The following is a 12,686-nucleotide window of genomic DNA, read 5'->3' on the forward strand; positions in this document are numbered from 1 at the left end:
ATTTTCAAAATGTAGCTTGCTTGAACTGTTTTTTTCAGGATCTCCTACCCTCCCTTTAAGGTTTGATTTTTACCTCCGCCAAGGAGGTTATGTTTTCATCGGGGTTTGTCTGTTAGCAAGATAACTCAAAGTTATGGAAGGATTGATGAGATTTTCAGGAAATGTTGTTACTGGGGGGGGGTTGACCTTGGCAGAGGTCTGTGCTCTAAATACTTTTAAATTTCTTCTTTTTTTTTTACATTTAGGTCAAACCATCAAAAATGTAAAATTAGCACCAAAAAAAGCAGTGCTTTTAAACTGTTGAAACTTCAATGTTTTGCAGAACTGCAAAAAAACAGACATTTTAAGATAGTAAAAAGGCCTTGCTTTCTTACATTTGCATTCTTCGTCAAGTATGTTTCTCTATTTTAAAAGTGATCTCATTGAGGAAAATACAGCGTGGATATCACGTTTGTTTTGTTTTTTAAAGAAGGCTGCAAAATCAGAAATATACCAATATACATGGAAAAGAAGGTATTCAAGTCAGGGGCTTCCTGTGAAAGAACTGGCTCTTTCAATCTTTTATCCAGATGGAGGAGTCATAATGTTAATGCCACAATTTGGCAAAGGGGCATGCCTAATGATGCCCAGTTACTATTTGATCCATTCATCCTCCTCCCCTTATTTGGGTCCTGATCACAGGGGGCAGCAGCCTAAGCAAAGACACCCAGACTCCCCTCTCCCCGACCACCTCCTCTAAATCCTCCTGGGGATAGTGTGTGTGTGTGTGTGTGTGTGTATGTGTGTGTGTGGGGTGGACTCTAAGGGGTTTAAAGGCCTGCTAAGTGATATAATCCCTACAGCGTGTCCCGGGTCTACCCCAATTACCATTTCAATTTTCTCTTAAATATGTATTTTGATCATAGTCTTTGTCACTCGCTAATGAAGACAGACTTCCATTCAGTTATACACAAAATATTCCCATTTTACTGAGCAGGAATTGAAAGCATCCTGACGTTAGCCTATCTCCTAGTTGTTGCCCGGCAGAATCTTGCATGAGTCAGTGCAGGGAGGGGCCCTGGTTCAAGGACCACACAAAACAAACAAAAGGTACTTTGGAGGTCGACTAAAAAAAAGACAGGGTTGATGTGGTGAGAGAATCAAAATGCCATGTATACATATGTCTAGAAAAACATATTTTCTCATGTGTTTTTGCCTTTCATTCACATGAAAACTCCAGTTTAGGTCACTGACAATGATTACTTCTGAAAACTATGCCCAAAGTGGAGATTTTGTTGATGCTTATTCAGGGGGAAACGAAGTCTTCAGCTGCCGTGCATCACAGTATGCAACATAAATGCATCAATGTCATGTGTGCGACCTTTGTCCATCCTAGCCATAACCCCATGATAGCACTCTATGGTGTATTTATATGGGTTTGTGTAGATGAAAACTTTTCTGATAATATACGACATTATCATTGAAAACAGAGATTGGGAAATATCTGTTTCAATAAACCCCTGGCTACATGTATACATGATCTAAAATGGGGCATCACTAATGGTGTGCAGTATGGAGAAGGATTATGATCCCCTTTTGTACAGAAATGATTTGAGATTCCCCATTTTTAGGAAACTGAGATGCATATACCATCTGTACTATACAGGTTGACATAGGTTCAAATGTGAATCATGTGTATACGTCAGCCCTGTGATGAACTAGCGACAGATCCAGGGTGTACCCCGCCATGAATGCATATGAATGAGGGTGCTTCTATGAAACTGGTCCCTAAAAACAGGACATTGGGGCTGAAAATTCAAACCAGATGTAGACTAATGTTATGAAGCAAGTTTGGAAGCACTTTGCACTTTTACTGAGATGAAAGAGAAACTATTTTTCAGATAAAAGCACATTTTTATATTATTTTTAATTTGCATGTAACGGTCAAAAGGACACAAAATATACGCGCTACTATTTAAAAAAAAAAAAATCTCTCACGCAGGTACATTTCGGGACTTGAACTAATTATGCAAAACAGAGTGTTTCACAAAAATGACCACTGTTCCAAAATCATTCACAATTTATTTGTGTTTAAATGGGCATGTTCCACATGTACGAGGGCCGTTCAATAAGTTCATGGCCTCACCCAGAACAGAACAACACAGACTGATAATTTATATTTTATTTTTCAACATAATCTCCATTTACAGCAATGCACTTGGTCCATCGATGTTCAAGCATCACTATCCCATCACGAAAGAATGTAACATCCTGTATTATAACAACCAGTATTTCTGGGTGCGGCCAAGAACTTATTGAACAGCCCTCGTAATGCAAACGAACATGATGGTTACACGCAAAACCTGGAATGAGACTTCAGATTCATGAAAAACCCACATGTCTGGATCAGAAAAACCACTAGGATCCTCAAATTTGACACAGTATCTGAATTTATAGTGGGATATAAGACCATTTCAAGCCATGTTTTCCAGATCAAATGCACTGACACCTAGGTAGCTTTTCATGTCCCAGTTTTGGTTCTATTTTTGGCCCCAATATTTTTTTATTTTTTTTTTTTACAGATTCATTAATTTTGGGATGGCTCAGAGCAAGAGTATAATTTTTTGGCATTTGAGGTCATCATTAGGTACATAATGGGGGGAAATCTTTCATTATTGGGTCTAAAAAGCTGGCCAAGTGCCAGGTACCAAAATGAACTCAGTTTTATAGAAGCACCCATGAATAAACCCCAGTATTGGCTCTATCAGCCAATACTGCATCTGACACAGACTCAGATGCAAAAAGAATCCATCAATCAAACAAAACTAAATTGACAAAGATAACAGCCAGTACAACAGAAACCACAAAGCAACACAAGGATCATGAGGACCATGAGCACAATGTGACAAAGTGACAGAGAACAACAGTAAAGTGAGTGGTATATGTAGACTGTGTGATTATAGAGGGTATGCACGTGACGTCACCGCTTGCGGAAGTCACCGAAATTACACCCACTGAGTGGCAGGAAGGGGGAGATGAGTAGCGGCTTTGGCTTGAAAACTGCGAAAACTTTAGAACAATCTAAAAATGGGGAAGAGCTCTTGTGCCATTGATTGCACAAATAGGTTTCAAAAGCACTCGGAGCTATCGTTAAAGCGGCTACCTAAAGCAAAAGACAGAAGAAGCAGATGGATCGCTGCAGTTCGTAGAAATAACTGGAATCCAGGCAACGAAACCTGGATTTGTGGTTGCCATTTCGTGTCAGGTAACGTTAATTTATGCTGTATTCTTGTGTAAAATCATACCTTAAATTACATATTGTTTTAGCGAACATTCCTTCTTAGTAAAGCTCTTAATGTTAGCATCTGTCATTTAGTTCTATATTTCATAACTGAAACGTTTTTGTCTTCAGTTGTGTGATTCTGAACCTTGTGCTCTACATGATTTGTAAACTAGCTTAAACTGAGGCTAACCTAGTTTTCCAAATAAGGGGGTACTCTAGCACAAAGCTGTTGTATCTGTGTTGGATCAAGTATTTGATGTTAACTCTACTTAAATATCCAAAGTACCAGTAGATCATCCACTCACTTGGGTCAATACTAAGGGTTCAACTCTAGTAAATCAGTAGTGAACTGTGAGCACTACTGCTGGGCCTTTACCTTGGCAATCACCGCCAAGAAAATACATCTGCACTGACATAAAACCTCAAAAACAATAGTATGTTGAATTGAAAGCACTCACCAGCTGTAATCCTCTAATTAACGATGATGGGGATGTCAACAACTCTTTGGCTTTTGTATGTTTTCAGGCTTTGCATTGTGGATTTTCCCAGCGTTGAAATCAGGAACATATAAATGTCAGGATAGATGATTTCCGGCCACATGTCAATGTTCGTAGACCACTTGTTGTTTGGTAGCTTGTATGGATCCATGCCCAGTCCAATTGTCTTTAATGTCATGTTATATTCCACATTTTTCCCGGTCTGGCTGTGTTTACTGCTATACTCCGTCATGTTGAGCAGGTTGGTTTTTGCCAATCAGTCTGACTTAGAGGGGCGTGGCCCAGGGGGAAAGTGACATATGTGCATACCCTCTATTGAACAGGAAACAGGTGAGTATGGGTGGAAACAAGGTCAAAGGTGGGGTAACACAGGTGAGACACAACAGGGCTGATGAACATACAAGACACAGGTGAAACTAATGAGTGGGGAAGAGACATGAGGACAGAAAATAAATTAAAAGGACAAATTTACAAAATAAAACATGAAATGAACCGACAAACATGACAGGAAGGAGATTCATCCACAAGTTACAAGCATTAACAGTGACTTGCAGAAAATCACAGCAAAAAAACAAGATTAATTTCCTTATTTCAAGAGTGAGATCAATTAAAGATATAAGAATTCCACATCTGTCTTGATTGCAATATGGATAACTTGCTTAAATTTCGATACTATTTCCTTGTTGCTACGCCTAGAGTTTTTTAAGAGCTAGACTTTAATTGCAGTTTTAAGAAAGGTAGCTAAGCCAAGAACTATTAAGCTGTATTAATTACACAAGCCTGAGTTCTCCACTTTGTTCTACACCCACACCTTCAGGGAAAAAAGCTCCCAACAGCCTGAAAAGACAAAAACAGATAATAAGCCTGCAGAAACAGATCCAATCTGATACAAGAGGTGGACGACGCTGCTAAATTGGTGCTCTTGTTCTCCCATTATTGCGGCACAGGTATCTCATCTCTGGAAGTAAGGGGCGCCTTTGAATCTCACACCAGTCTTAGAGACGGTGGATCAGAGGTGGTGAGATTGGAGGGAAGGGGGGGTGCAGCGGGTTTGCCCTTCTGCAGACTTCCTATGGTATAGATGCTCAGATATCAGAAGAATAAATGATGATGCAAATTCAACATGAAAGATGAGAGAAAGCAGAGTTGAAAATAGAAAAGACAGGAGACTGAACAAAATATGAGAGAGGGGCAGTAATGTAAAGAGTGTGTGAGTGTGTGTAAAGCTGTGTACATGGCACTGCTGTGGCTGCATTATTTAACAGCCCTCATTAACTGGAGCCTGAAATCAATAGTCAACCCAGAGACACAAAGCATTTCTGGGGTTTATATCTGCCCCGTGTGGAAGCTCCAAGTTCACAGTGAGGTATAATTGCAAAAGAGGGTTAAATTCATTCAGCCGAGAAAACAAACTGCTGTGTCTAGGTCAGGGATCACCTGTCTTCCATTGATTTGGACTGAAACCAGACATGTTAAATAGAACATTGATCATGAGTTTGTGTGATATGGCAGGTCCCCTGATCATTGACGGTCCACGGGGTGTGTGTGTTGTTTGTGTTGTAAGTCACCTCAAAGAAGTACCCTGCCTCGCTTTGTTCTTTAATCACACACACACACACACACACACACACACACACACACACACACACACACACACACACACACACCTACACACACTGCCATGTTAATGAAACTGTAACACACTTGCATCTTGTACCATCCATTTCCATGCTTTTTGATTGTGTCAAACATATTGTGTGGCGCTATCAGAGATAAAACATGGCTCTTCTTGACCGTAGCATGACAAATTAACTTTATAACGCTGGTGTTTTTTCTGTCTGATAAAATCTCCTAGAGGAGGTGGGGCTAATCCATATAGTGTTTTACAAATGAGACATATGCTTTTGAATAATCTAAAATTCTCAAAGCTGAGGAAATTACATTTCTCTAAAATTGCGCGTAACTCGTAAAACTGCCTTCCTTGACTTATAAAATTAACTTTAACCCTATAGCACTGAACGTATCATATTTGATACATGAGTTTTGAAGCCCTCTACATGATCAGTGTGATATTTTTTTCTTGAAAAACCTAATGTACACGATTAGATACATGCAATACACAGATAATCCACCAAGGGGGAGGAATTCGTTCACCAGAGGCCTTTCCAGTGACACTACAAGATTGTCATTAATGAGGCAGGAGGCAGAACTTTGCTAATTTTGAAAAGGAATTACCAATTTCTTAAACATATTTGTGTTACATTATGTTTTTCTTTGTTCAAAAAGGATATTTGAGCATTGAGACCTGATGTATCAAATATGATACAAAATTGAAAATCATACATGGAAATTGATATTTGAAGAACAATTTTTTTTGGTTCTTCAGAAGGACCAGCTGGAGCAGGAGGTGAGGTAGAGAGAGGGCGAGCCTAGTGCCAGTCTCCAATTTATAATCTCTGTGTTGGTGGGAAACTAATTGGCTGTTTACCAAAAAACACACTATATACAGAATATAATATAAAAATGCTATAAAGGCAAAAATAGCAATGAGGAGGGAGCAATGATTATTTAGCACAGTAAATTAAGAATCATATTAAAAAAAAAACAAGAACACAAAAGACAAAGGGGAAAAAAGGTGCACCAGAACATAACAAGGCTAAAGAAGTGGAATTTTCCGTCAGTAATTTAATGGTTCAGGCTTTACAAGGTTAATACTGACAAAGATATGTGGACTTGATGGGACATTGAGCATTGAGACCCAATGTGTCAAATATGGTACAAAATTGAAACTCATACATGGAAATTGATATTTGAAAAAAAAAAAAAAAAAAGTATTTGGTTGTTCAAAAGGACCAATTTCAAAGAACTGGAATGTTCTGTCAATAATTTAATGGTTCAGGCTTTACAAGGTTAAATTAAATGATGCAAAATGAAACTATGGACTGTTATTCTCTGAAAATAAGCACATATTCTGATACACTGTTCCTTCTTTTGATAGTGCGATTCTTTTAAAAAAAAATTATTCACAAAGAAGTTGTTATTTGACTGTACAGCAGCGTGGCTTGGTAGTCAATAAAACATAAAGGATTTGTGTAATTATATTCGCAAAAGAAAAGTGGGAGAATGAGAGGGAAGGAGGCAGAATGAAGCGGAGAGCAGAGGCAGATGATGAAACCAACAGCACAAATTGTCGGCGCAAATGGACCATAAGGGGGCAACTTCTGGCTCCTGGAGGATTTTCTTCAGGTCATCAAGCATCACATCACAGAGGCAAAAATGTAACTGCGGAAAGAGCTTCTGCCGCAGATGCGGAGATGGAAACAAAACCAAAATCGAGTCTTGGAGATTCATTACTGTTTTATTTATAGTCTGTTCTTTCCGTTTCTGTCTGCCTCAGTTCTTAGGATACTGCATTGTGGTGAATGGTTCGCCTGAATTAACATAAATGCTGGTGTTGTTGGTGTTTTTCCCTTTATTAAATGGTCACTATTCATCCAACGTGATATCATGAATTGCGTACAGATAAAATGCCACTTTTAATTGGCGCGTTGTCTGTACGCATTATAAGCTTTCCAGAGGTATGTTCACGCCACGTCAAATAGCGATTAACGGGTAGGGGTTAGGGTTAGGGGTTATGGCAATGGTTCCCAACCTTTTTTGGCTCGTGACCCCATTTTAACATTAAAAAAAAGGCAAAATGGCAAGGTTTTTTTTGCTAAAATTAATTTGTTTTTGATCATGTAATAATTTGCAATACTATGTTGCAAATAAAGGTTCATTTTAGACGACATTTAGGCTATATTATGTATTTTATTACAGACGGAGGCAGAAAAGCCAGGTTGAGGTTACTTATTTTCCTTGGTCAGGATATGTACAGTCAGTCCAGCTTGGATTTACAAGGCTGACAATTAATACTGAACAACCAAGAACTCAAACTACGAATTATGAAAGAGCTGCAGCATCTGAAACCGACCACAATGAACATTTGACAGATAAACAGAACCACAGTGCTTCAGTTTCAGCTTCACAGTTTGTCATGTCTTTTATGGATTGGGATTGTTTCTGTCAACTCACCATATATTTGTTATTAGTAAAGTTGTTTTTTTCTATTTTTTATCAATTACTAGAAATTTCAGGTGACCCCGTTTGAATTCCAGGCGACCCTACATGGGGTCCCGGTCCCAAGGTTGAAAAAACACTCGGTTATGGATATGTAAACTGGAGATCTTGGCATACATTGACATGCGATCAAATTCAGATTCAGATTCAGAAAACTTTATTTATCCCATGCGGGCAATTCATTTGCAGCGTACCACAAACATCAGCCCACATCCAAAGGGCAATGTGACAAACATAAATAAATCAGCGCACAAATACAGGATCATTGAATGCAACTATGAGTAAATGCATTTAAATAATCAACAATAAATAATCAATAAATATCAATGCAGACTAAAAGACTAAAAGACCCTATTGCTTCTGCTAACATGAAAAAAAAAAATCATATAAAATGACTAAAATGGTGTTGAATAACATGCAAAAGGATGAAAATGCATACGTATAGCACACCAAATAGCATAAGAACTGGTGTGACATACAACGCGATTTCATGAGATCAGTCTGATTCATCTCTCACCCACCTCTATGCAAAATAATGATAAATAAGGATGACGTCACTGTATTGTCACCACTGGATAAAAAGGATGAGAATGGCGTCTGAATCTGACAAACTTAGATGCAGTTTCATATTTCTGCAAAATGTTGTACCCTAGAGTTGTTTCTAGTTGACCACAAATTCACCTCTTTAAAAGCCATAAATTCTGTCCAAGTCAGAGTAGGCATATGGGAGCTTTCCTAGAGAGAGAAGCTTGAGGCGTAGATTAAACCCCTTTCATCTGTTGCCAAATGTTTATATGTGAGTCAAAAATATTGGGATAAGTTAAAGAGGGCTATTTTACAGTATCAGCAGAGACTTCTGGTTCTTGACTGATGCCGCACACAGAAAACACTTTGAAAAAGAATAGTTTAGAAAAAGCCTTGGATTGTGTCTAAAATGACGGGCTACGAAGTGCATTTATTTAAGCAGGTGCATGTTCTATCTTAACATCCCTGACAAACTCAAATGCTCTCTGATGAGCCGGTTAAACCTCCCTTGAAAACACTGTCAGCTTAATGGCCCCTGCGTCTCGCTGATAACTGCCAAGGTGTCTCCTTGCTTTTTGGAAGTCGGTGCGTAAAGGTGCTAAAGCCTTTGTGTAAAGGCGCCGTGAAACATAGCCCGGTGTCTTTTTTTATTTCTCCCTTTGAAGTGAATTGACATTCAGCTCAGCCTCTTGTTTGAAACACACCCTGCTTCCTAACTCCTTTGTTTTTCTTCTTGAAACTTCAGCACATTACATAAAGTCAGAGCAGCCCTCTTGTCCTTGAGTCTAACTTACAGCTTGTCTGCCTTTTGTTGTTTGTTTGAGTTCCTTCACGACTGACTGAGGGCGCCAGTCATAGAGCGAGAGGCAGATGGAGGAGGACACGCTGGAAGGCCGAATGGTGGGAGCCAAGGAGTCTGTCAAACTCCATCTCTGCTAGTCAAATGGAAGTAGATGGGCACGACTCTCAGTGCAACCGCAGGACGTAAAGGAGAGTGCAGGCGAGAGGACGACCTGTGATGGGAATGCCACAGCACAATGTCACTGCTGATGACAGTCAATTTGTCTGGGAGTCAAGGGGCTTGGAGAGGTGCACTCCGCTGCCGATCTGCAGGCGGCTCCGGAGCTGCTGGCGTTAATTATGGGGGTACTTGTCGTTTTTTCCCATGGATGTACATTATAGCAACATATCTGCACCTCCCCATTACGTACCATGCACTCAACAGTATGTCCACTGTCCCGGCATCCATTTGGAGACTGTTTTTTCGGCGGTTTGTTTGATGCTTGAAATGACCTGTGTTGTCTGACAAGTCAAACATTATGCATGACACGCAGCAGTGTTGATGCAAGAGGTGAGGTAACTGGATACAGGAGGTGTGCAACTTGACATAAGAAACATACATTTATAATTCAGTTAACAACAGATACTGCTCAGATACAGATATTGTACAAATGGATTTTTACCCCACCCCCAAAGGGGAGGGAAGGGGGTATTGTTTAGGTTCAGTTTGTTTGTTTGTTTTTTAACACTCTAGCAGCAAAGCTATTGGTTGAATTCATACCAAATTTGGTTTATAGGTTGCCAGTGACCCAGAATAGATCTCATTGCATTTTGAGAACAGTGGGTCAAAGTTCAAATATTTTATGAATTAAAAAAAAAAATCTCCATTTATTTATAATGAGTGAAATTTGAAATGTCTGTAGCAGCAAAACTATGGGGTGAATTCATACCAAATTTGGTTTATAGGTTGCCAGTGACCCAGAATAGATTGCATTACATTTTGGGAACAGTGGGTCAAAGTTCAATTTTTTTATGAATTAAAAAAAAAAAAAAAAAATTCTCCATTTACTTATAATGGATGAAATTTGAAATGTCTGTAGCAGCAAAACTATTGGGTGAATTCATACCAAAAATAGGTTATAGATTGATTGCCAGTGACCCAGAATAAATGTAATTACATTTTGGGGAAAGTATGTCAAAGTTAAAATTTTTTATGAATTTTTCAAATATTTTTTTTCCAATTTATTTCTAATGGGCAGAATTTCACACATCTGTAGCAGCAAAACTATTGGTTGAATTCATACCAAATTGGGTTTATAGATTGCCAGTGACCCAGAATAGATGCAGTTTCATTTTGGGAAAAACAGGTCAAAGTTAAAATTTTCTATGAATTTTTAAATTCATTTTTTTTCCCCCCATTTACTTATAATGGGCAAAAATTCACATGTCTGTAGCAGTGAAACTATTGGTTGAATTCATACCAAACTGGGTTTATAGATTGCCAGTGACCCAGAATAGATGTGATTACATTTTAGGAAAAGTAGGTCAAAGTTCTAGTTTTTTATGAATTAAAAATCCTCACATCAGGAACTCAGACTCAATACAAAACTTCAAATCACTAGTCAAAACTCAACTGTTCAAACTTGCATTTTCTTGAGCCTCTTTTTTTTGGTGTTCTTTTTGTTTTGTTTGATTGTGAAGCATCTTTGTGTGTCCAAAAAGGCGCTATATAAGTGTGATGTATTATTATTATTGTTTAAATTTTTTTTTTCTCCCATTTACTTACAATGGGCAAAATTTCACATGTCTATAGAAACATCAATTTTGCTTCAATTTACTTCAAACTTGACACATATATAGAGGCAATTGATATACTGATATCAGCACATGCATAGACACGATGACATCAGCTGGATCGATGCCATAATGAGCTAAAATAGGTGTGAGGGGCGGGGTTTGTTGTGCGTGGAACCACTTGTTTCCTTTTCTTTCCTGTAGAAACATCATACGTAGATGTTTTGTTGTTATTATTTTTGCTCCCTTACATAACTATATTTTTGCCAAACTATCTGCTAGGCCTCATGTTGCTCTCCTTGTTTGGTTTCCTACAAGATGTGAAACTGTAAAGCCTAAACGCAGCACTCAACTCAGCTGCAAATATTTATTTTAACGCAAAGGAGCCAATGCAACCACTTGTATTGGTTGTTTTTTCAGCAGGATTACAGAAAAATGACTGCACAGATTCACTGATTTTCATGAAACTTAATGTAAATGAAGGGAGGGCATGGGTTAAGAACTGGCTTAAAGGACTGTTGATTATTTTTTATGTGACAAAACACTACTACTATTTTTTTTCGAATATCTCATTATTCTCGCACAGGTGCATTTTGGGAAATGAAATAAATATGCAAGGCAGAGTGTTTCACAAAAATGACCGCTGTTGCAAAATCACTTGCAATTTATTTGTGTGTAACTGGGTAGGTTCTGCATGTAACGCCAGTGGACACGATGGGTTACACATAAAACCTGGAATGAGACTGAGATTCATGAAAAACCTGCATGTCTGGATTAGAAAAACCACTAGGATCCTCAAATTTAACACAGAGTCTGTATTTATAGCGGGATATAAGATCATTTTAAGTCATGTTTTCCAGATCAAATGCACTGACACCTAGGTAGCTTTTCCTGCCCCAATTTTGGTCCTGTTTTTGGCCCCAATATTTGATTAAAAATTAATTAATTTTCTGGATGGCTCAGAGCAAAAGTATAATGTTTTTTGCATTTATCTGAGGTTATCTTTAGGTGCATCCTGGATGGAAATATATCTAAATTTCTCTTTTATTATTCAGTTTAAAAAGCAGGAAAAGTGCCAGATAGCAAAATAAACCCAGTTTCATGGAAAGACCCATTTCTTTTTTACCAGACCCTTTTTTTTTGGCATCTATTGTGTATGTTATGTCTGAAAAAATGCGTTCATTCCTAATCTGATAAAGATAAGACTGATGAAGATCCAGTATTTTTTTTTTTTTTTTAAACAAAATTACACATTTTTCAAGGCAAATTAAATGAAAAGCTGTTGAAGAACTGCTAAACATATGAATAGAATAACTTTTAATCAAACACTCAGCCTTCTATATGTAAAGACTCACATTCATACAGATGATCTTAAATAAACATCAGTAGTTTATACTACCACGCTGCCCTGTTTGCCTTTGTGTAACATGAAGTTATATCTATTTGAACTGTACTTCACTGATTCTGCAGCAAACTTTTGATATTTTTCTCAAAGTAAATCCAACACAAACAATTCACCATTGCCATATAACGATTCTTGACAGGATCTTTTCAAAAAAAAAAAATAACATGGATTATTTATGTAATTTTATTTATTCATTTAGACTGTATTTATTTATCCTGTGGAAATTCTGGACTGTGTGGTGAGAGGTCCTTGGATGTTTCCTTTCTTCTCTGGGCAATGCAGTCTCCAGAGACAGTGTTCTTTG

This window comes from Sphaeramia orbicularis, chromosome 4 (assembly GCF_902148855.1).
Source record: "Sphaeramia orbicularis chromosome 4, fSphaOr1.1, whole genome shotgun sequence".
Lineage (NCBI taxonomy): Eukaryota > Metazoa > Chordata > Actinopteri > Kurtiformes > Apogonidae > Sphaeramia > Sphaeramia orbicularis.